The 24,973-nt window shown below is 37.4% G+C and overlaps 1 long non-coding RNA gene across 1 annotated transcript in view; it reads left to right on the top strand.

Moving 5' to 3' along the window:
* LOC143653473 (uncharacterized) overlaps nucleotides 1-11,665 on the top strand; it is a 163,416-nt gene extending 151,751 nt beyond the window's left edge. Inside the window, exon 10 of the long non-coding RNA XR_013161304.1 lies at nucleotides 11,407-11,665. This is a non-coding gene — a long non-coding RNA (uncharacterized LOC143653473). The remainder of the gene's footprint in view (nucleotides 1-11,406) is intronic.
* Nucleotides 11,666-24,973: the final 13,308 nt, after the last annotated feature.

The raw sequence follows: 24,973 nt of genomic DNA, 5'->3' as shown, positions 1-24,973 counted from the left end.
CTTGGAAACTCTACATTGAATATTCCTTTTGATAGCTTATGAATTCCAAGAGAAGAGATATGAAAGGTAAAAGTAGTAGAAGATAGAGATTTTAGGATTATTGCTTTAAAATGCTGTGATTCAATCAATTGCCATGATTCACTAAATTCTTCCCAATCTGTAACAACATGATCTTAGAATGAAAATAAAACTATCAGAAAGCCAGTCTTATTCTTTTAACTATAATAGAAACTTTATTTCAATGAAATGTTTTTAGAGCCCCGTAGACGCTACATCAGAAAGAATGACAAAAAATAGATTACCTTGTAGATACAGAATTGAATGATGAACATGCTTCCCCAACAGAAATCAATGGTTCTTGCTTTCAGGGCCACAAAAGCCAATTCATACACCGTTAGAGCGAGTCTAATAACTACAGAAGCTACTTACCCAGGAAGAAGCTGTCTCCAATTACCTACATGAATAATTTCATCAATATAACAAAGCATTTTTACAGGCATTCTTATGACTCTGGGGACATAATAATTAAAGGATTCTAGACTTGCTGATTTTGAAAAGCCACTTAGGGAATAATTAGCAGGGTATTGACATAATACATTTTGTCCCTGAAATAGATGTTATGTAATTATAAGAGAAATATCATGATTGTTAATTTGAATAGGGACTTTCCATTCAGTGATATTTGAGTTGTTTTTCTTGATACTTGGAGTGAGTGCTGCAAAAGAACCCCCATTTCTGTGAAGGGTGTTTGCAAATAGTTCAAATGTTTAACCATGTTAACTGTTGTCATCTAAGTTATTTTAAAAATCTCACCAAAGCTTAAAATTGTTACCAATATCATCAATACTGGAAATTGATAAATAATTTTTCCAGCATGGAAGGGTAAGTGAGGTAGTGGCTTCTGTGGATTGCAGTATCAGCAGGTGTTTTCTGAGAATTTGCGAGATATAAAGATGAGCAACTTACACCAAAGAGTATCAAGAGTCTGGCAACAACATCCTTAATTAATACAGGGCTTATCATATACATGATTACTCTGATAACCACTAAAACAATCACATAAGCCTAGCTGTAATTAGTGGAACTCCTTTAATTGTACGATGAGGTCTAAAACCTGTTCACAGTAGAAGATAGATTTCATAATTCACACCACATCTGTTGAATCTTAATGGCTATCTAGTTAAAATTTCTCTGCATGTGGGAATGTTCTTATATAGTTTGTGGTGGTGAATGCATAATTATGTGATTATACCAAGAGCCATTTCTTGGACACTTAGAATGGATTTTATGGTGTGTGAATAAAACTGTATGAAAAAATAAACAGAAAACTGCAAGTGTTGGAGGAGATGTGTGGAAAGAGGCACATCTTTTCATTGCTGATAGAGAGTAGAGGATCACAGAGGAGCAGAGGATCACAGAGCAGCCCCTTTGGAGGGCAATGTAGTAGTTCCTCAGGAATCTAGTAAATAATTGCCATAGTATCTATCAACCATATTACTAGGTATGTACTCAGAACAACTGAAGGCAGAAATATGAATAGACATTTGTACACCAATGCATATGGTAGCATTATTCATGATTGCCAATGGAAGGAGGTGGTCCAGGAGTCCAGCAACTGATGATGGAAGGTGAGCTGTGACATGTACATACAATGGGATACATTGTGGCTGCAAAAAGGATTGAAGGTGTGAAGCATGAAATGATGTGAATGAATCTTGAGGATGTTATGTTAAGTGAAATAAACCAGAAGCAGAAGGAAAGATATTGTGCAGTCTTGCTCATATGAACTAATTATAATGAGTAAATGTTGTCAGGAGATACAATGAAGGCAGAGATTAGGCAATCAATTTTTAAGGAGTACAGAGTGTTCAATAAAGTTGATTGTAAAGATTCTGAAATGGGTAGTTTCAGGCACAGAGTTGCTAAGGATTCCACATGGGACAATGAGTCAAAGCTTAACAGGCTTATTGAAGGGAAAGAGATCAGGGAGAAAATAGGTGGCAGAAAGCAGATGGGAACCAGTGAAAGCTGCCAGCAAAAAGAAAAGAAAATGGCTCCAACTCTCTTCCTGACAGTTAGGTTTTTTTTTAAAGGAAAACAAATGCACTGGGAGAGGAGGGTTTGATGTGCAGCCCCACGTACAAGGGTTATCAAGCAGGAACAACCCTTGACCATAGATTTATGGTCATTTGTCTTATAGGCATATCTGTTCTTGCTTCATTTGCTTCTTGGTGGCTGAGGTGCCAGAATGTCTGGGGCTCTCAAACATCTTTTAGCCATAAACCTTGTGACTGTTTATCTTGTTGTCACATCTGGCTCTGCAAAGGAAGCTGAGGATCCCCTGGGTCCAAAGTCCTTTTTACCTTTTAGAGTTCTTTTTCAGAGACCTGACATTGCTGCCTTTTTCTTTTATTAGAATTGAATGAAGCTGGGATTGGTTTTGAGTTACTGCCTGTATAAGTTAGGATTCTCTGGAGAAACAGATCAACAGGGAACACTTGGAAATATAAAATTTATAAAAGTGTCTCACGTGACCGCAGGAACACAGAGTCCAGTATCCACAGGGCAGGCTGTGAAGCTGACGATTCTGATGGGGGGTCTGGAGGAACTCCACAGGAGAGGCTCACCAGCTAAAACAGGAGGAGCTTATCTCTTCTGAATCCTCCTTAAAAGGCATCCCGTGATTAGATTAAGCATCACTCGTTGCAGAAGACACTCCCCTTTGGCTGATTACAAATGGAATAGCTGTGGATGCAGCTGACGTGATCATGATCTAATTCTGAGATATCCTCATTGCAACAGACAGGCCAGCACTTGCCCAGCCAGGCAAACAGGTACCACAACTTGGCCAAGTTGACACATGAACCTGACCATGACGCTACCTTAGCTTAACTCAAAGCAATTTTTTAGAGGAGCAGTGGTGTTGTGTTCTTTCTTTGGCTACTTCCAGCTGAGTACAGACATAGTTGCAGACGGGCAAAATTGCTTTGAGTGAAACAGAGGCATTACTAGTTGGGTTTCTGGGCATACTCAGTTGGGACAGGCTGATAGCAATGGTTTTGTTGCAACAGGAGCAGATTTTCAAATTTGTGTTGGAGCAGGAGAATTCTGCTGGTTGGTCCCAGCTGTTATTGACCTGTGAACAAATCTAAACAGACACTATAAGGGGCAGGAGCTAGGAGGGAAATTAACAGGAGGATAATTAAGGGTTCAATGAGGGGGCACAAAATAGCTTGTAAAGGAGTGGAGGAGAATGAAAGAAAATTTGAGAGAAAGTTTTCTAACTAAGATGAATCTGCATATGCTAAATTATACTTGCCTAAGAATAACCTCCAGAATAACCTCGTGACCAAATTTGAAATCTCTTAGCCATTGAAATTCTATTTCTTTTCTCCCTTTTGATCATTTTATCTATGATGTCAGGGCCAATCTTATCCTCGGAGCTTATGTCTCACAGCACTAGGACCAGATTTGTTCCATGATGCCAGAGCTAGTTGCATCTTGCAATGCCAGGGCCCATTATATTATGTTTCATGTTTCTAATGCCAGACTTATGGAAATTATGTTCCACATTGTGGGGAAGCTCAGAGTTTGGCTTAGAGAGAGATCACATTTGAGCAACAGTGAGATTTTCCTAGAGATGGCTCTTAGGCCCTAATTTTAAGTAGGTTTGGTTTATTATTACAGAAATAAGTTTCATAAGAGCAAACCTTAAAATTGAGGCCTTGGCTTATTAAATTGGGGGGGGCTGTCATCCTTAAGAAAAATGTTAAGCTTGCTTTTCTGGAGAATTCTTAATAATTTTATTTTTCTCAGTACCTCAAGGGGCTTTGCAGACACTTTTTCTTTTTTGCCCCAGATATTCTAAAACTTATCAGAGCAAAGCAATGCAGCTGACAATTTGTCTCTTTTTCTGATTTTTCGCTTTTTAAAGAATGGCTAAATCTATGACCAACACCGTAATATTGTTTACCATCATACAGATTAGTATCAGGATACAACATCGACAGTGAGAATATTGTCAAATTTTTAGGAATTTATATAATTTTCAAATATATGCATATTTTACTTATTGAAATTTAACTAGTAACAAGATGGAAAATCCCTTTTAACCATTGTAATATTGCCCAAGCACTTCTTATGCAATAAGTAAAGTTATTTTAGCACCTTATTTATACAAGGTGAAAGAGCAAATTATTTGTAATTTTTCCCTAACAGTGAGAAGACTTGCCTTCTGAAATAAAGAATAATGTCAACATGAACATTAATAGGGATATTATTCTGATGTTTGCATTATTTTAACAGGGAGAAAATTAAACTTCAGTTTTGAATGAATACTCAGCTTAACACAAAAGCTTTCTTTTATTTGAAATATATGATAAACAGACGTATTGAATTTAGTCAGCACTGATTATGATGGACAGAATTCATTTTCATAAAGTCCTTCTTTACAACTCCCTCCAGACATTCAAAGCTTATAATAAAAAATGATTATAACAAACAAAATTCACTTCCTCCAACTCTCTACTACTTTGTGTACATATTTAGGGCTTGTAGTCAGCTATGACTGTAATGAACAAAATCTATTTCATGGGGCGGGCCACGGTGGCTCAGCAGGTAAGAATGCTTGCCTGCCATGCCCGAGGACCCGGGTTCAATTCCCGGTGCCTGCCCATGTAAAAAAAATAAATAAAAATAAAAAATAAAATAAAAATAAAGATTTAAAAAAAAAAATCTATTTCATGGATATCACATTTCATATCCATCCCACCTTGGGAAATATTTACCTAGACTACACATAAGCAGAAATAAATTTGATAATAAATTCATAAAGCTTTTGAACCTGCATACTTTCCTTTAATAACAATTTTCATGAAAGGTAGAAAAGACAGAGATACTATAAAATAATGGAGGAAGGGAAGAAATTTATACTTGGTTTTAGAACATAGCCAGGCATCTATAAACTTTATATTTAGAACACATAAATGATTAATTTATGATATATATGAAATCTCTTAGTCCAATTCAGCATTACCTTCAGAAGTTAAGAAAGCCCCAAGTTTAAAATATAATCAGCTTTTTGATATCAAAGGGATTTATATCCAGACAAAACTCAAATTTCTTTCAACAATATTCCCAATTGTTAAACAATTCTGGGAATGTGTTAATTCACAAAATTAAATTACTCTTTTTAAAAACTATTTCAGAGTTCCATTTGTTTAAGTGTTACTTTTTTATTTAAAGGTCTTATGTGTGTCATCTCTATGAAGATTTCTTAGGTTATTCTTTATCTTTCTGTTTTTCAAATTCTTTCACCATTTTTATTCCTTCATTATGACTGGTTTACACTATGCCCTGGTACAAGTATATTCTAACTAGAATACAAACTCTTTTAAGCCAAGCATTATTGTTTTTCTATTCATGACAGTATTTATTAACAGAAATATTCTGATTGATATTTACAAATACACTACAAATTCAGATTCTTTTACCTATTGAGGTAACAAAAGGCCTAGTAAGTAAAAACCATATTTTTTGAAATTTAGGTACAGTTGTAAAAATCCATTTATAGTTTACTAAACTTAATTGATTTCTTAAATGGAATAGTTGTAGTATCAGCATATTTTTAATTTTGTTATATTTTATATAAATGTTATTATTAACAGGTATGTTGCTTAGTTCACACAACTTAATCTATCTAGTTAGGCTATTTTAAGAGAAATTTCAAGGATGTATTTACAATATTAGTTTAATTTATCAGTAAGCTTACATAGATTTGGAGAGAACACATGAAAGTAGAAAAAAATTGCATTTGTTCAATTCAAAATTTTTAATAAAATTCCTTTTATTGGAGGTTGAAAAAAGTTGTTTCATAATATTTGAAAATACAAATAATTAAAAAAATATATTGATTATCAGGTTCTAGAAAGTACACTGCAATTAATTAATTTCTCAAAGAGAAAGAGGGAAGGTGTGGGAGGGGAAGGGTTGAGAAAGAAGGAAGGGAGTGGAGGGAGTTTGGGGGAACTGTGGAGGGGGAGTGTATTTAGGAGTAGGATGGCCAGCAGGATCGAAGGAGAAGTGATTAGAGGACTCCCCAGCATTAAAGAAGTTTGCTAAGGGGCAGAAAGCTTAGCAAATTTTTATGAGAGAGGTGAAGCAATAGTGACACAGAAAAGATTAAGACCTGAGAGTTCAGAAAGCTTGGGAGGTTTAGACCATTTTGCTGTTGTGCTGAATAAAAGTATCAAATTCGGTAAGGGTTTGTTAATCACGAGTACCATCTTTTGGCAAACGCTTTTGTTGCTCTAAAGGGTATTGAGGCTAAAATGCATTGCAGAGAAAAATTAATTTCTTTGGTTTTATTTCCGCTTCTAATTGGAATTTATTGAGGTTATGGGGTAAACATCTAAGGGTAGTAGATTTTGGGGGAAGGAAGTAGTTTTAGAGCCACTGTGAATTGAGTGGGCATTATCCATGATATTGTGAAGAAGGGAAGAGATTTGTGAAATCACAATTAAGAATGGAGGTGGGGTTTGCTAAGTGCTAGGGAACTTTGCTTACAGGAAGTTTATGGAGGTTCGCTCATGGGGACTTATGTTTAACAGCTCCCTTTTAGTCTTATGATTCCCAGCTGCATCTAGAGGCTTACAGTCTCTCTGGGGACATGAGGTTGATGTTTGTTGGGGTCCTGTGCCCTAAACTTATGGAGGCCTGTTCATGCAGACTTACATTTAATGGTTCCCTTTGAGGCTTACAATTACCAGTTTCTTAGAGGCTTATGCCTTAGCTATGCCTAAACTACCCAAGGCATAGCTTTAAGTGAGACTAACTACCCAATCCATGATCCAGTCACAACAGTAAAGCTGTCATCCCAAGTTTATTGTTGGGGATCACAAAATTGCATGCAGTCATCCCCTGAGTTACTTTTGACTGCTGCAAAGGGGAAAATGCACGCCAGAGATTTTTGACTGAGCTCCCAGATTTCAGACCAGGGTGCCATGCTAAGGCAGGCTAGGACACCACACTGGCGTGGCCGAGGTGTCACTGGGACACTGAGAAAACTCTTGAGGGGAAGATCTGGGCAGAAAGACATCATTTACGTAGGGTCAAATTAGTTGTGGATATTTGAGTGCCATGGAGGTGAGCTGGCATCACATCAAGATAGTCTTGAGTCAGTGGACTCAAGCTGCCAATTGCATGGAAATCTGAACAACCATGCAGTTTGGGAAAGAGAGTGACTGGGAGGCTGTACTGTCACCCCAAGGGGCCAGAGAGCTAAGCTTCAATCTGAACTCTGTTCCTGGGTTTTGACACCATTATGCTAGCATGGAGTCAGTAAGGATTCCACATGGGACAGCAGGTCAAAGACTAAAATATTTATTGAAGGGAAATCTGGGAGAAAGCAGGTGAGAGAAAGCAGGTGGGAGCCAGTGAAATCTGTCAGTGAAAGGAAAAGAAAATGGCTCCAGCTCTATTTCTGAGAGTCAGAGTTTCTAAAGAAAAAAAAAAAACACCAGGGGGTGGGGTGTGATGTACAACAGCACATACAGGGTTTATTGAGCAGGTTCAGTCCTTGACTGTAGATTTGTGTTTATTTATCTTATAGGCATATCTGTTTTTGCTTCATTTACTTTCTAGTGGCTGAGGTGCCAGTATGTCTGAGGCTCTCAAAGATCTCATAGCCATACTTATGATTTATTATCTTGCTGTCACACTTGGCTCTGCCAAAGAAACTGAGAATCCAATGGGCCTATAGTCCCTTTTACCTATGGAGTTCTTTTTCTGGGACCTGACAGATAGCACAATAATATATGATGGTAACACAGTACTATAAGTGTAACAGAGCTGTTTATGAGTAATGTTGAAAGAGGAAGGTCAGAGTCAAGTATGTCATCAGAAGGAAATCTAGAGGTTAAAAACTGGGACTGTATAGCTTAGCAAAACCTAGAATGGACAATGAAGTCAGTTAATTATGTAAATATTAGAAAAATAGAACAAATATATACCACTATTACATGGTGTTAATAGGGCGGTATATGGGGAATGATACAATTAATGTAAACTAAGATCTATAGTTAATAGTAATATTGCAGTATTCTTACATTAGTGGAAACAAAGGCACTATACAAAACTAAATGTCAATACTGGTGGATATATGGTATAAGAGATTTCTTTTCTTCAAAAGAAATGAGAATGTTCTCATATTAACTCTAATGGTGGATGCATAACTATGTGATTATACAAGGAGTCATTGATTTTATACCTAGGATGGATTGAATGGTTTGTGGGTAAACAGTCAAAAAATAATAAGGTAGGAAAGGGGTGTGGAGCTTGAATCAGTTATACCTTAAAAAAGTAAAGTTCTTTGATCTTCATTCAATATTGCTGGGTGGGAACTTTTTTATTGTGTCATGGAGATGTTACCCACTCAATTGTGGGTGATAACTTTTGATTAGATGGTTTCCATGAAGATGTGTCTCCACTCATTCAAGGTGTAGTTGCTTACTGGAGCCCTTTAAGAAAAAGGCTTTAGAACCTACATGGCAGAGACCTTTGGAGATGAAGGAAAATGCCCCCAGGAGAGCTTCATAAAACAAGAAGTCTAGAGAGACAGCTGAAGATGTCACCATATTTGATATGTGCCTTTCCAGTTCAGGGAGAAATCTTGAACATCATTAGCCTTCTTGTGCCAAGGTGTCTTTCCTTGGATGTCTTAGGTTGGGCATTTTCATAGTCTTGCCTTAATTTGGGCATTTTCACAGCCTTAGAACTGCAACTTGAATCTTCAAAAATTCCACTTTTTAAATACTGTTCCATTCAGGTATATCACATTTCAGTAGTTTGCAAACTGGAACAGATTTTGGTACCAAGAGTGAGAGGTGGTTGTGATTTGCAAATACCAAACATGTTGAAATGGCTTTTTAAATGGATAAGGGGTAGATTTTGGTGGAGTTGTGAAAAGCTTGATTGAGAAGATCTAGAATTACTTGAAGAGACTATTGATAGAAATATGGACTCTAAAGATACTTCTGATAGGGCTTTAGACAGAAATGTTGAACATGTCATTCCAACATGGAAGGAAGATTACCCTTGTTGAATGGCAGATAATCTGGCAAAATTGACTAGCGGTTCTGGCTGGAAGGCAAATTTTAAAAACAATGAACTTTAATATGTAGAAGGAGAGCTTTCCAAATTAAGTATGGAAAATGCAACCTGGTTTCTCCTTGCTGTTTATAATGAAATGCCACAGGAAAGACATAAATTGAGAACTGAATAAAGAAACCAGAAATTGATGTTCTGGAAAGTTCTGGGCTCCCAGGAAGGGAGACCACAGAAAGTAGTGCCCCTTATGAGGATTTACCCAAATGTGGAACCAGCCAGCCATTTCAGAAAAAGCCAGGATTGGAGATGGAGTACCCAGGAAGAATTTGTGAAGTTCCTTTTGTCTGGTGGGCATGACCCTTGCCTGTGACATAGAAAGCCAACAAAAGTGTTCTGCCAGTATTGACTAAAAGTCTCATAAAAGGGACAAAGTGAAGGTAAAATGTCTTCAGAGGCTGACTATGGAAGCTGTGGTCTGAAATCAAGAAACCACAGTCCAGGAAAGTGGACCCACCCAAGCACTTGGAGTGGGTGAGTTTCGACCCAATGGCAGATGGTGGGCCTTCCCACCTCATTGCAATTGAAAAGTTGAACTGCCTCAGGCCTTAGGGAGGGAGGAGCACATTCCTTGGGAGTTGGGAGGAACCTGCTGTCCCCCATTGTTTTGAAGAGCTTGAGCTTGTGCTCTGGAGATGGCTGTTGGCCCAAGTGCAGCCCTGATGCTTAGAAGAGGTGGAGCTGAGTAAAAGGTGGTCTCCCCAATGTCCCCTATGGTTACATTTGGAGAAAGGCAGGCCACTGCATAGGCCCTTGGAAAGGGTTGGACTGCTACTTTCTGAAGCCCCAAAGATAAATGACTCTCAGACTTTGAAATCTGATGGAATTTGCCCTGCAGGTTTTGTAACTGCATGGAACCAGTGAAGCTGTGTTCCTTCCAATTTCTCCCTATGGAAATGGGAATAAGTATCCTATTACTGTCCCCTCTTTGTGTTTGTAGCAAATAACTTGTTCTGAGTTTTACAGGTCCAGAACCAGAGGAGAATGTTGTCTCAGTATAGACCGTGCCTGTAGCTGACTTTGATGAGGCTTTGTACTTTTCTGACCTACATTGTATTTGTTTTATTACTGAAATGGTTTAAGACTTTCTGATATTGTTATGGAATGATTGCATCTTGCATTTGGAACATGTCTTTTGGGGGTCCAAAGGGTAGAATATGCCAGTTTGAATCTGTTGTGTAACCCTAGAAAAGCCAAGTTCTTTGATCTTCATTCAATATTGCTGGGTAGGAGCTTTTTGATTGTGTCATGGAGATGTTCCCCATCTGATTGTGGATGGTAACTTTTGATTAAGGGGGTTCCATAAAGATGTGCCTCTGCTCATTCAAGGTTGAGTTGCTTACTGAAACCCTTTAAGAAGGAATCACTTTGGAAAAAGCTTTAGAGCCCATGCATCCAGAGACCTTTGGGGATGAAGAAACAATGTGCCTGGGGATGCTTCCTGAAACAAGAAGCCTAGAGAGAAATGTAGCCAATGCCACAATGTTTGTGATATGCCTTACCAGTTGAGAGGGAAACCCTTAATATTCTCAGCCTTCTTGAAACAAGCTATCTTTCCTTGGATGCCTTAGAATGGACATTTTCATTCAGTCTTAGAACTGCAAACTTGCAACTTAATAAATTCCTCTTTTTAAAAGCAATTCTGTTTCATTTATATAGCATTCTGTCAGCTTGCAACCTAGAACAAGTGGTATGTGATATTTTGTTTTTTACTGCTAATATTTATTCTGTTTTTGAGTAATGAAATGTTCTTTAATCTTTCATGATGGTGAATGTACAAATATGTGGTGGTAATATGAACAATTGATTGTATATTTCAGATGGCTCATACAGTGTGTGAATATAGTCCAATTAAGTTGTATTAAAAATGAATAAGGGATGAAAGTAGCTAATATGTGTAGAGTGCTTATTATATTCACTCTAAAGCATTTTGCATGAATTAATCTATAAAGTATTTTATCTACATCAACCTCATTTAATCCTGAAAACACTTAGTGATATATTGTTGTTATTATTACTTCAATTTTAAAAATATGGAGATTGAGACATCTAGAAGATAAATACTTGCCATAGATTATTTAGTTGAGCCAGATTTTGCATATGGACACACTAACACTCCAGCTTAAGGAAAGAGCACAATATGAGTAGAGAAAATAAGTCTGGCTAGACCTTACAATAGCTTAATGCTCAATAAATATGTTTTGAGTCCAGACTTATCTCTGAACTGTTTTGCTTTTCCTCCAGAAAATTGCAAGCTACTGCTGATTCTTGGACTTGGATGTGATCTCACAAACTTATGTATTAGAAAGATTTGTCAAACTTTTTTGAAGAGAGATGGATTGTTGGAAGAGGTACTAGAATGAAAGAAATGTGAATTAGTTGACTGAAGAGAGACTGATGTGAGCACATTGAGATGACAAACCAAATTAACTGAAATCTAAGATGTAACAGATGAAAACTATGAAATGGTTAGGAGAGAAAATAAAGAGAAATATTTTCAAGAGAAAAATGAAAGTCAGTTTCACTCCATCTTTGGGCTAAAATAAGTATTTGTTTCTTACTATGATAATTTTTAGCCTTCAGAAAATAAAGTCATATTCTCATCTTAAAAAACAATTTTCTGGGACAACTCAGTGATGGGGTTGGAAACTTCAAGTTCATCTTTTAACCAAAAGTTATATTTAGGCGCTTCAGCATAATATGGACAAACAAAGAATTTAATAATTTCACTTACCGTGATGATAATAATAGTAATGAAAATTAAAATGTTATAATAATTTGCTGCATGAAACTATTTTTTCCTAGCAAGCCTCTTTTGTAGTTTTATATATCAATTTTTAAAAAAATAAGGAAATTAGAATTTCATATAATAAGGGATAAAGTATACTTATTTTCTTTCCCTAATTTTTCACTTCAGCCTGGGTAGTGACATCTAACACTTGACTGATCCATTAGAATCTGTGGGCAGAGGCCCAAGCTTCTAAAATTGTTGTTAAAAGAGACCATTCTCTCCAATAACTGTAGCTTTGCCCAGTAATTAAAACAAGAATTGAATTCTCTGTTTTATTCCTGGGACTTTGTACCACTATTTATTGTGACTCTAAATTTCTCTGACAGCATATCTGAGAGATAGAAGGAAGGGAAGGATAAAGGAGACGTATCTTATATCATTAAGCTAAGTGGAAGTCAAGCATTCTAGAAAAGCATAGCTGTTGGGCACAGAGTTGAGACTTTCCATAATATCTGATGGAAAACAGTAAGTTGATATTTGTGTTAGTTTTGGGTTTAAATTTTAAAAGAAGACCTTTTAAATGATATTGCTATGCTGCATCAGCTTTTGTTTCTTAATATGAACAAACTACACAAGACCAGCTTTGGCTTTGCAGACAACCAATTAGCCTTTTCCTATTATATGAAATTATAATTATATGAAAATCTTAATACACAAAATTCTTGCTAAGATACTTTGAATCACTTGCCAAAAATCCTTGCCTTGATGATTCCAACAATTCTTTGCTTTGAAATATCCACCTTTATCCAAACTTTCTATCCTTAATCAATACTGACCTTGCCTTCCTCACTCTGAATTACTGCATAGGGTTTGGGAGAAAATATTCTCCCTAAGGTAAGCAGTTCACTCTTGTTTTTCTTATCAAGTGGTTAGGTTTGTGATATTAGAAGAGTCAGCTTTCACATCATACATGTTTTAAAAAATAGATTAGATTGAGTATAATTCAAGAGAGACTGAAACTATTTAGAGGTGTGCAGAAGACCTGAAAATGCCCCTAGAGGCCTTGATCAATTGTATGTGTGGGTGAGAGGTTGAGTGCATAAGCTTCTCAGAGTTTGGATACTCATATAATGCTAGAATGCCAAGGCTGGAAATATGACAAACCTCAAACAAATGGCAGACTTCCTTCACAACATACTTTCGGAATTCTAAAGTTTCATATTTTGTAATCTAAAGGACCAAAAAAAAACTGGAAAGGAAAAGTGGAATAAACACTAATTCTGTGTATTAGAATAGGAAAGATCTGATATGTATTTTATTCTGATCATAAAAGTCAAGAGTGCAAATCTCTGATAATAAAAGACAAGGGTGCAAATCTCTGAAATGAATGGTCATTTGAGAATGACAACCTATAACCACACTTTGTTGAAAATACTTACTGATCAAGGCACATGTAGAGGCTTAGAGTAGATGAGGGCTGCAGCTGGGGTTAGGAAAACTAGCCGAATTTTTAGCAATTGCACAAATAGTCTGTCAACACTAGACACTTTGTGGGGACTTAAATGCACAGTGATCATTCTTTCAAAACATTTACTTAATTGCTTCTTGAGAAGAATAATCTAAGTAAAAAATGATCTGAAACATGGAATAAAAATTCTTGCATTCTCATCATGCTTCAGAAACTAAGAAAATCCAAATCCATAAATAAAGGCCCTGGATTGTCATGTTTTAGGAATAGGAATAAACTTATGGTTTGCTGCATGTTTCCCAAACATTAAGGAGATGCAAGCAATATCACTTTCTTATTGTTTAGAGTTTATTAGTTTTTACACCACTAAAGGAAAGATTGAATGCTCTTTGGTAGAAGACTTATTTAGAGGGTCTTTCCTTACAGTCAATATATGGCATATAAGAAACAAACAAATTACTAAATATGGGGGCAGAAAATATATCATTAATGGAGGCTAGAATAGAACACCTGGGGCCAAGGTCAGTCTAGACACAGAATTAATAGTGTGAATCAGCTTTAAGATTGCAGAAAAAGAAGAAAAGAGCAGAGACACAAGTGTTTTGAGATACTTGGAACCCAGAAGACATTGCCATGAGATGTTAAACAAGCCAGAACCTGGAAAGAACCAATGGAAGCCAAGAGATGAAACCCAGCCCTGGAGAAGCAAAGTGAGGAGCAGAGGCTGAAAGCAACGGAGTTCAGAAGCAAAGGACCAGATGATGCCAGCCATGTGACTATCCGGGTGACAGAGGTGTTCCTGACCCATTGACCTTCCTCAAATTAATGTATCTTTTCATGGATGCCCTAATTTGGACATTTTTATAAACTTAGAACTGTAAATTTGTAATTTATTAAATTCTGTTTATAAAAAAGTCATTCCAACTCGGCATTCCAGCAGCTAATAAACTAATACAGATTTCAGCTCCAGAGTAATGAGATGCTGTGGTTTGGAAACACCAGACATGTTGGAACAGCTTTTTAAATGGACAAAAAAGGGAAGATTCTGGAAGAGTTGTTAGGAGCTCAATAGAGAAAACCTAGGATACTTTGAAGAGACTGTTGGTAGAAATGTGGGCTCTAAAGACATGATACATGTGTTATTGCAAACTGGGAAGAAGGTGATCTTTATTTTAAAGTGACAAAGAATCGGGCAAAATCTGATACTAGATGAAAGGCGTATTTTAAAAATCATGAACCAAGATATTTAGCAAAAGAGATTTCCAAATTAAATGTGGAAAGTTGTTGCATGGAAGACAACATGATATTTGTGTCCACTTAATTTATAGGCTCAGATTCATGGACAACACAAACTTCAGTGAGATAAAAAATAAGAATTTATTAGAAAAGTAATTAAAAGATTATTAGAAATGAAACATAGTTACATCACTAGATGGAACCACACCAACACCTGAAGAGGAGTTCTGGGGAATCTTGGAGACAGCATTCAGGGTCTGACTGGTAAAAATTCACAGCAGAGCATCATCTTCCCAGATAAGATCCTCTCTCTCTCTTTCTCTCTCTCTCTCTCTCATGAGGCTCTCTGAGCTAAGTTCTTGCATGCAGTTTGTATGATATCCTTACACAACAGTGATCAGATTCCAATTAGCATACATGACTGCATCCAGGTGGTCCTCTGGGAACTGGTTAGGGACCAAGAGGTATTTCCTAGGACCCAGATACCTCTTTTTATCAAAATACATCTCATTCTGGGAGGATAGCCAATACTCCCAGCTAGCATGCACATTTCCTCAATTTATTACCAAGGCCATGTAATGACCACTTTAGTTAAGCATAATAAACTCTACAATAATTTATTATTAAGGTCACATAATGGTAAACTCGGTTAAGTATAACAAACTACAAATTTATTACCAAGGTCATGTAATGGTCACAGCAGTTAAGCATAAGAGATTCTACAAAATTAGTTTTCCCTGTCAAAAGTGTAGCCTGGTTTCTCCTTACAGCTTATAGTGAAATGCAACAGGAAAGAGATAAGCTGAGAACTGAACTCATAGCATAAAGAAATCAGAAACTGATTGTCTGGAAAATTATGAGCTTTTAGAAAGGGAGAACTTGGAAATAGCACCCCACATGAAAATTATTTTTTATTAATTAAAAAAAGAATTAACAAAACAATTAGAAATCATCCCATTCTACATGTACAATCAGTAATTCTTAATAACATCACATAGTTGCGTATTCATCATTTCTTAGTACATTTGCATCGATTTAGAAAAAGAAATAAAAAGACAACAGAATAAGAATTAAAACAATAATAGAAAGAAAAAAAAATAACAAAAAACCTATACCTCACATGCAGCTTCATTCAGTGTTTTAACATAATTGCATTACAATTGGGTAGTACTGTGCTGTCCATTTCTGAGTTTTTATATCCAGTCCCGTTGTACAGTCTGTATCCCTTCAGCTCCAATTACCCCTTCTCTTTTTTTTTTTTTTAATTAACGGAAAAAAAGAAATTAACCCAACATTTAGAAATCATACCATTCTACATATGCAATCAGTAATTCTTAACATCATCACATAGATGCATGGTCATCATTTCTTAGTACATTTGCATCGGTTTAGAAGAACTAGCAACATAACCAAAAAAGATATAGAATGTTAATATAGAGAAAAAAATAAAAGTAATAATAGTAAAATCAAAACAAAACAAAACAAAACAAAACAAAAACCTATAGCTCAGATGCAGCTTCATTCAGTGTTTTAACATGATTACTTTACAATTAGGTATTATTGTGCTGTCCATTTTTGAGTTTTTGTATCTAGTCCTGTTGCACCGTCTGTATCCCTTCAGCTCCAATTACCCATTGTCTTACCCTGTTTCTAACTCCTGCTGAACTCTGTTACCAATGACATATTCCAAGTTTATTCTCAAATGTCTGTTCACATCAGTGGGACCATACAGTATTTGTCCTTTAGTTTTTGGCTAGACTCACTCAGCATAATGTTCTCTAGGTCCATCCATGTTATTACATGCTTCATAAGTTTATCCTGTCTTAAAGCTGCATAGTATTCCATCGTATGTATATACCACAGTTTGTTTAGCCACTCTTCTGTTGATGGAGATTTCGGCTGTTTCCATCTCTTTGCAATTGTAAATAATGCTGCTATAAACATTGGTGTGCAAATGTCCGTTTGTGTCTTCGCCCTTAAGTCCTTTGAGTAGATTCCCAGCAATGGTATTGCTGGGTTGTATGGCAATTCTATATTCAGCTTTTTGAGGAATGGCCAAACTGCCTTCCACAGTGATTGCACCATTTGACATTCCCACCAACAGTGGATAAGTGTGCCTCTTTCTCCGTATCCTCTCCAGCACTTGTCATTTTCTGTTATATTGATAATGGCCATTCTGGTGGGTGTGAGATGATATCTCATTGTGGTTTTGATTTGCATTTCTCTAATGGCCAGGGACATTGAGCATCTCTTCATGTGCCTTTTGGCCATTTGTATTTCCTCTTCTGATAGGTGTCTGTTCAAGTCTTTTTCCCATTTTGTAATTGGGTTGGCTGTCTTTTTGTTGTTGAGATGAACAATCTGTTTATAAATTCTGGATACTAGACCTTTATCTGATATATCATTTCCAAATATTGTCTCCCATTGTGTAGGCTGTCTTTCTACTTTCTTGATGAAGTTCTTTGATGCACAAAAGTGTTTAATTTTGAGGAGCTCCCATTTATTTATTTCCTTCTTCAGTGTTCTTGCTTTAGGTTTAAGGTCCATAAAACCACCTCCAGTTGTAAGATCCATAAGATATCTCCCAACATTTTCCTCTAACTGTTTTATGGTCTTAGACCTAATGTTTAGATCTTTGATCCATTTTGAGTTAACTTTTGTATACGGTGTGGGAGATGGGTCTTCTTTCATTCTTTTGCATATGGATATCCAGTTCTCTAGGCACCATTTATTGAAGAGACTGCTCTGTCCCAGGTGAGTTGGCTTGACTGCCTTATCAAAGACCAAATGTCCATAGATGAGAGGGTCTATATCTGAGCATTCTATTCGATTCCATTGGTCGATATATCTATCTTTATGCCAATACCATGCTGTTTTGACCACTGTGGCTTCATAATATGCCTTAAAGTCAGGCAGCGCGAGATCTCCAGCTTCTTTTTTTTCCCTCAAGATGTTTTTTAGCAATTCGGGGCACCCTGCCCTTCCAGATAAATTTGCTTATTGGTTTTTCTATTTCTGAAAAATAAGTTGTTGGGATTTTGATTGGTATTGCGTTGAATCTGTAAATCAGTTTAGGTAGGATTGACATCTTAACTATATTTAGTCTTCCAATCCATGAACACGTTATGCCCTTCCATCTATTTAGGTCTTCTGTGATTTCTTTTAGCAGTTTTTTGTAGTTTTCTTTATATAGGATTTTTGTCTCTTTAGTTAAATTTATTCCTAGGTATTTTATTCTTTTAGTTGCAATTGTAAATGGGATTCGTTTCTTCATTTCCCCCTCAGCTTGTTCATTACTAGTGTATAGAAATGCTACAGAGTTTTGAATGTTGATCTTGTAACCTGCTACTTTGCTGTACTCATTTATTAGCTCTAGTAGTTTTGTTGTGGATTTTTCAGGGTTTTCAACGTATAGTATCATATCGTCTGCAAACAGTGATAGTTTTACTTCTTCCTTTCCAATTTTGATGCCTTGTATTTCTTTTTCTTGTCTAATTGCTCTGGCTAGAACCTCCAACACAATATTGAATAATAGTGGTGATAGTGGACATCCTTGTCTTGTTCCTGATCTTAGGGGGAAAATTTTCAATTTTTCCCCATTGAGGATGATATTAGCTGTGGGTTTTTCATATATTCCCTCTATCATTTTAAGGAAGTTCCCTTGTATTCCTATCTTTTGAAGTGTTTTCAACAGGAAAGGATGTTGAATCTTGTCGAATGCCTTCTCTGCATCAATTGAGATGATCATGTGATTTTTCTGCTTTGATTTGTTGATATGGTGTATTACATTAATTGATTTTCTTATGTTGAACCATCCTTGCATACCTGGGATGAATCCTACTTGGTCATGATGTATAATTCTTTTAATGTGTTGTTGGATACGATTTGCTAGAATTTTATTGAGGATTTTTGCATTTATATTCATTAGAGAGATTGGTCTGTAGTTTTCTTTTTTTGTAATATCTTTGCCTGGTTTTGGTATGAGGGTGATGTTGGCTTCATAGAATGAATTAGGTAGTTTCCCTCCAATTCGATTTTTTTGAAGAGTTTGAGGAGAATTGGTACTAATTCTTTCTGGAACGTTTGGTAGAATTCACATGTGAAGCCATCTGGTCCTGGACTTTTCTTTTTAGGAAGCTTTTGAATGACTAATTCACTTCTTTACTTGTGATTGGTTTGTTGAGGTCATCTATGTCTTCTTGAGTCAAAGTTGGTTGTTCATGTCTTTCCAGGAACCCGTCCATTTCATCTAAATTGTTGTATTTATTAGCGTAAAGTTGTTCATAGTATCCTGTTATTACCTCCTTTATTTCTGTGAGGTCAGTAGTTATGTCTCCTATTCCATTTCTGATCTTATTTATTTGCATCCTCTCTCTTCTTCTTTTTGTCAGTCTTGCTAAGGGCCAATCAATCTTATTGATTTTCTCATAGAACCAACTTCTGGTCTTATTGATTTTCTCTATTGTTTTCATGTTCTCAATTTCATTTATTTCTGCTCTAATCTTTGTTATTTCTTTCCTTTTGCTTGCTTTGGGGTCAGTTTGCTGTTCTTTCTCCAGTTCTTCCAAGTGGACAGTTAATTCCTGCATTTTTGCCTTTTCTTCTTTTCTGATATAGGCATTTAGGGCAATAAATTTCCCTGTTAGCACTGCTTTTGCTGCATCCCATAGGTTTTGATATGTTGTGTTTTCATTTTCATTCGCCTCGAGATATTTACTAATTTCTCTTGTAATTTCTTTCTTGACCCACTCGTTGTTTAAGAGTGTGTTTTTGAGCCTCCACGTATTTGTGGATTTTCTGGCACTCTGCCTATTATTGATTTGCAACTTCGTTCCTTTATGATCCGAGAAAGTGTTGTGTATGATTTCAATCTTTTTAAATTTGTTGAGACTTGCTTTGTGACCCAGCATATGGTCTATCTTTGAGAATGATCCATGAGCACTTGAGAAAAAGGTGTATCCTGCTGTTGTGGGGTGTAATGTCCTATAAATGTCTGTTAAGTCTAGCTCATTTATTGTAATATTCAAGTTCTCTGTTTCTTTATTTATCCTCTGTCTAGATGTTCTGTCCATTGATGAGAGTGGCGAATTAAAGTCTTCAACTATTATGGTAGGTGTGTCTATTTCCCTTTTCAGTGATTGCAGTGTATTCCTCACATATTTTGGGGCATTTTGATTCGGTGCATAAATATTTATGATTGTTATGTCTTCTTGTTTAATTGTTCCTTTTATTAGTAGATAGTATCCTTCTTTGTCTCTTTTAACTGTTTTACATTTGAAGTCTAATTTGTTAGATATTAGTATAGCTACTCCTGCTCTTTTCTGGTTGTTATTTGCATGAAATATCTTTTCCCAACCTTTCACTTTCAACCTATGTTTATCTTTGGGTCTAAGATGTGTTTCCCGTAGACAGCATATAGAAGGATCCTGTTTTTAATCCATTCTGCCAGTCTATGTCTTTTGATTGGGGAATTCAGTCCATTAACATTTAGTGTTATTACTCTTTGGGTAATACTTTCTTCTACAATTTTGCCCTTTGTATTATATATATCATATCTGATTTTCCTTCGTTCTACACTCTTCTCCATACCTCTCTCTTCTGTCTTTTCGTATCTGACTCTAGTGCTCCCTTTAGTATTTCTTGCAGAGCTGGTCTCTTGGTCACAAATTCTCTCAGTGACTTTTTGTCTGAAAATGTTTTAATTTCTCCCTCATTTTTGAAGGACAATTTTGCTGGATATAGAAGTCTTGGTTGGCAGTTTTTCTCTTTTAGTAATTTAAATATATCATCCCACTGTCTTCTAGCTTCCATGGTTTCTATTGAGAAATCTACACATAGTCTTATTGGGTTTCCCTTGTATGTGATGGATTGTTTTTCTCTTGTTGCTTTCAAGATCCTCTCTTTCTCTTTGACCTCTGACATTCTAACTAGTAAGTGTCTTGGACAATGCCTATTTGGGTCTATTCTCTTTGGGGTGCGCTGCACTTCTTGGATCTGTAATTTTAGGTCTTTCATAAGAGTTGGGAAATTTTCAGTGATAATTTCTTCCATTAATTTTTCTCCTCCTTTTCCCTTCTCTTCTCCTTCTGGGACACCCACAACATGTGTATTTGTGCGCTTCATATTATCATTCAATTCCCTGAGCCCCTGCTCAAATTTTTCCATTGTTTTCCCTATAGTTTCTGTTTCTTTTTGGCTTTCAGATGTTCCATCCTCCAGTTCACTAATTCTATCCTCTGTCTCTTTAAATCTACCATTGTAGGTTTCCATTGTTTTTTTCATCTCTTCTACTGTGTTTTTCAATCCCATAAGTTCTGTGATTTGTTTTTTCAGACTTTCCATTTCTTCTTTTTGTTGATCCCATGCCTTCTTCATGTCCTTCCTCAATTTATCGATTTGGTTTTTGAAGAGGTTTTCCATTTCTGTTCGTATATTCAGAATTAGTTGTCTCAGCTCCTGTATCTCATTTGAGCTATTGGTTTGTTCCTTTGACTGGGCCATATCTTCAATTTTCCTGGTGTGATTTGTTATTTTTTGCTGGTGTCTGAGCATTTAATCAGATTTCCCTGAGTGTGGGACCCAGCAGGTTGAAAGACTCTCCTGTGAAGTCTCTGGGCTGTTTTTCTTATCCTGCCCAGTATGTGGTGCTTGTCTGTCTGCGGGTCCCACCAGCAAAAGATGTTGTGGCTCTTTTAACTCTGGAAGACTCTCACTGCCGGATGTGTGGTGGAGATAGAGGAAAGGTTGTAGGTTGGTTTTAATGGCTTCAAATTGTGAAGTCCTGGGATCTGAATTCCTTGAGAGAGGGATTCCACCTGAGTTGCGTTTCACCCCTCCCGCGGGGAAGGTTCAGGTGGTAGAGAGTCCTAAAAGCAGCCTGTTTCTGCGTTTGGGGCAGTTGTAACCTATGTAATCCCAGTGCTGAGCCCAGAGGCAATGAAGCCTCCATAGAAACAGCTGCAGAAGGCTCTGTTTCACCCCCTTTCCTCTTTTTCAGTTAGCCCAATCGGCGACTTCTGCCTTGATCAGTTTCGCCTGAGCTGAGGGCCTATTTTTAGTAGTCATAAGTTGTTCCTTAATGCCACTATTGGTGTTAGGTCGGGCTCAGTCTCTACTACTGTTGGAGACTCTTTCCTTTCCCTCCGGGAAGTCGCCTGTGGGGGAGGGTCGCCAGCCACCGCGGCTTAGGGAACCGCTGTTCCGATGCTCCCAGCCGGCCTGGGAAGCCACGTGTGTGGAAGGGGCTGAGGTTGCTGGCCACCGCGGCTTGGGGGATCGCTGTTCGATGCTCCCAGCCGGCCTGGGAAGCCACGTGTGGGAGGGCTGCCGTGGCTTGGGGAACCATCGATCCAAGGTTTCCAACCGGCCCGGGAAGCCACGTGTGTGGAAGGGGCTCCGATTGCCGTGGCTTGGGGAACCTGATCCAAAGCTCCCAGCCGGCCTGGGAAGGAGGGAGGGAGGGGCTCCGGCCACCAGCCACCTCGGCCCAGGGAAGCGCACGCCTCTCGGGGACCTCACCGCCGCAGAGTCTCTTAGCCGGTCCAACCGGTCCAGAATGGGGTACGCTGTGTGTCTGGTCTCTTTCATGGCTCCAGGAGCTGTTCTGTACTGTTTCTAGTTCTTTAGTAGTTGTTCTGGAGGAGGAACTAAGACCCGCGTGCCTTACTAAGCCGCCATCTTCTCCAGATGTCCCAAAGTGAGTTATTGCACGTGGCCCAAGTACTCCATGAGCTATGGGCACCTCCTCCGTGGGTCCCACGGGTGGTCACTCTTGGGGTCACCTCCTGATAGGTGCTCTCATTGCCCTAGCAGAAGGTGTTATGTATAATGCAGTGGTAGCTAAAAATATTACCAATATTGTAACTTACCCAGCACAGGAATCAGGTCAGGACCTCCCACTCCTTCAAAGGTCCCTAGACTTACTAGACAAAATGGGATTAGTTCATTACATTACCCTAGACTATATCTTAGTAGAACAAGGTGGGATATGTGTACTAGCTAATACCTCCCATTGCTTCTATATTAATATCATTAGTCAAGTTGATACTAATGTGAAAATCATGTTTGATCATTCCCCATAGCTCAGAGGCCATGCCAAGGGTCTCCAACAAGCAAAAGATGTCTGGGATGTAGTGAAAAAGAAATCTCACATTTCACTTGATTTCTTCTTTTATTAGGACCCATCATAACAATCTTCTTACTGCTTATATTTGGTCCATGGTTGTTTAACCTCCTTGAAAAATATGTTTACATCAGACTAGAAGCATTCAGGCCAAACTGATGCTCATCCATGAATATCAAACTATTTTAAGCCAAGTCCAACCTGCATCAATCCTTACTAGAATAGAGAAAGAATTTTGCACTCTGGCAGGTAATGACTACCATCCCTGACCAGCTCAAAGCATCTCAGAAGTTGGCCCTTCACCCTCCAACCCTCCTTAAAATTAAGTGTGTTTAACTTTTTCAGGGAGGAGTTGACACAGGCCAAAATAAGGGGCTAGGGATTTTAGCCAGCCTAAGCACAGAGCTAAAGGATTAAGCCAGTTTTAACTAGCTCCATGCTAAGCTTTAACTTAACAGCCTAACAGCAAGCCAGAATACAAAAGCCTAGCTTTATTGGGGCAAATCTCTATCTAGAGTATACCCATGATGATATTTCTCCACCATGTACTGTCTTCTCAATAAAAACTTTGTGGTTAGATATTGTCTGCTTTGCTTGCCTTTTAATTCTTTCAAATGTAAGAATCACAACCAGGACCAGGGCTCGACCTCAGTGTCAACCAGTGCTGGCTGAGTTCTGGCAACATGATGGCTTAACAAACAAAAGAAAAAGTACAAGAAGAAAATGCATGTTTGATTCAGAAAATAGACTTGGTAAAAGTGACTTTAAGGTATCAAGGGATATGGTAGAAAGTGAGGGTCAGAATGGTATACTTTAAGGATCTTTGGCTTGGCAATCAGAGCTAATGTGGTATATTATATCATCAGAAAAACATGTGCTGCCATCACCCAAATACTCAGAATGCAAATTTTGAGCTGGCCTTAAGAAGTTATTCCCTGACTCTTCTTGTTTGTATTGGGACTGCTTGAGTCAACAATTGATCTAAATTGTTTTACTTTTGCCACAGAACCTACACTGTTCTTATTAATGGCACACACTGGGTGGCACCAAAGACAATTATCTTATCACATAAACAAGCCTCTAAATCCTGAATTCTGTATCTTTCAGTGTTCTTAGTGATCAGCGATGTAATAGGGATCTCAAGTTAGGCAGGGTAATATTCTATTTCTCTCTCTGTGCATATGTGTTTTCCATATTTGTATATTATTTTTTAAGCCACTGTTTTGTTACTTTTGTAAACTGAGAGCATACTTCTTGTTGTATATGATACTGTAACCCTCAGGTGACATAATCAAACAAAGAAAACTGACTTTTGTTCTTCCAACATGTTTAAGTTTGCTAAAGCTGCCAGAATGCAATATACCAGAAATGGAATGGCTATTATAAAGGGCATTTATTAAGTTGCAAGTTTACAGTTTTAAGGCCATGAAAATGTCAAAATTAAGGGACCAATAAGAGGTTGCCTTCACTCAAAAATGTCTGATGCCATCTGGAAAAGCTCTCTTAGCTGGGAGGGCACATGGTGACATCTGTTAGCTCTCTCTTCTTGTTTTATAAGGCTTCCCTGGAGGCATTTTCCATCTGCATCTCCAAAGGTCTCTGGCTGTGTGGGCTCTGTTGGTTCTGAAACTTTTTTCCAAAATGGTTCCCTCATAAAGGACTCCAGTATGCAACCCCACATTGAATGGATGGAGACACATCTGCATGGAAACTACCTAATCAAAAGGTACTACCCACCATTGGGTGGGTCACATCTCCACATAAACAATAAGAAAGATCCCACACAGTAATATTGAACCAGAGTTACAAACATGGCTTTTATGAGATACACAACAGTTTCAAACCAATGCACCACCCTTTCTTGTCATTACACTAGTTAGTTGAATTCACTGTCTGACTGAACAATTAAAACAAAATTGAATTAAAATTGAGTTCATATTTTAGACACTTATCAAACTAGCAAAAACTATAGGTACTCTTCACATAAATCAATTTTGGAGAAACTGCTAAAACAAGAAACAACAGAGTTCCCAGGAAATAAGAAATATCTTGTGACTCTTCTCTCACAATATGCAAGTTAAAATACTTGAGACCAACACATTTAAAGGCAATAAATTGAAGTTGTTCTTTACATAAAATGCCCAGCATAAACTGATCTCAAAAGCATCAAAGACATTCAGTTATTACCAGATCAATCACTTAGGAAGAAAATATCCTTATCATTTACTATGTATACATAATATATATATATTTG

The sequence above is a fragment of the Tamandua tetradactyla genome, chromosome 13, assembly GCF_023851605.1.
Source record: "Tamandua tetradactyla isolate mTamTet1 chromosome 13, mTamTet1.pri, whole genome shotgun sequence".
Classification (NCBI taxonomy): domain Eukaryota; kingdom Metazoa; phylum Chordata; class Mammalia; order Pilosa; family Myrmecophagidae; genus Tamandua; species Tamandua tetradactyla.
Note: the sequence above shows the minus strand (reverse complement) of the source record. Positions and strands in the feature narration are given on the sequence as shown.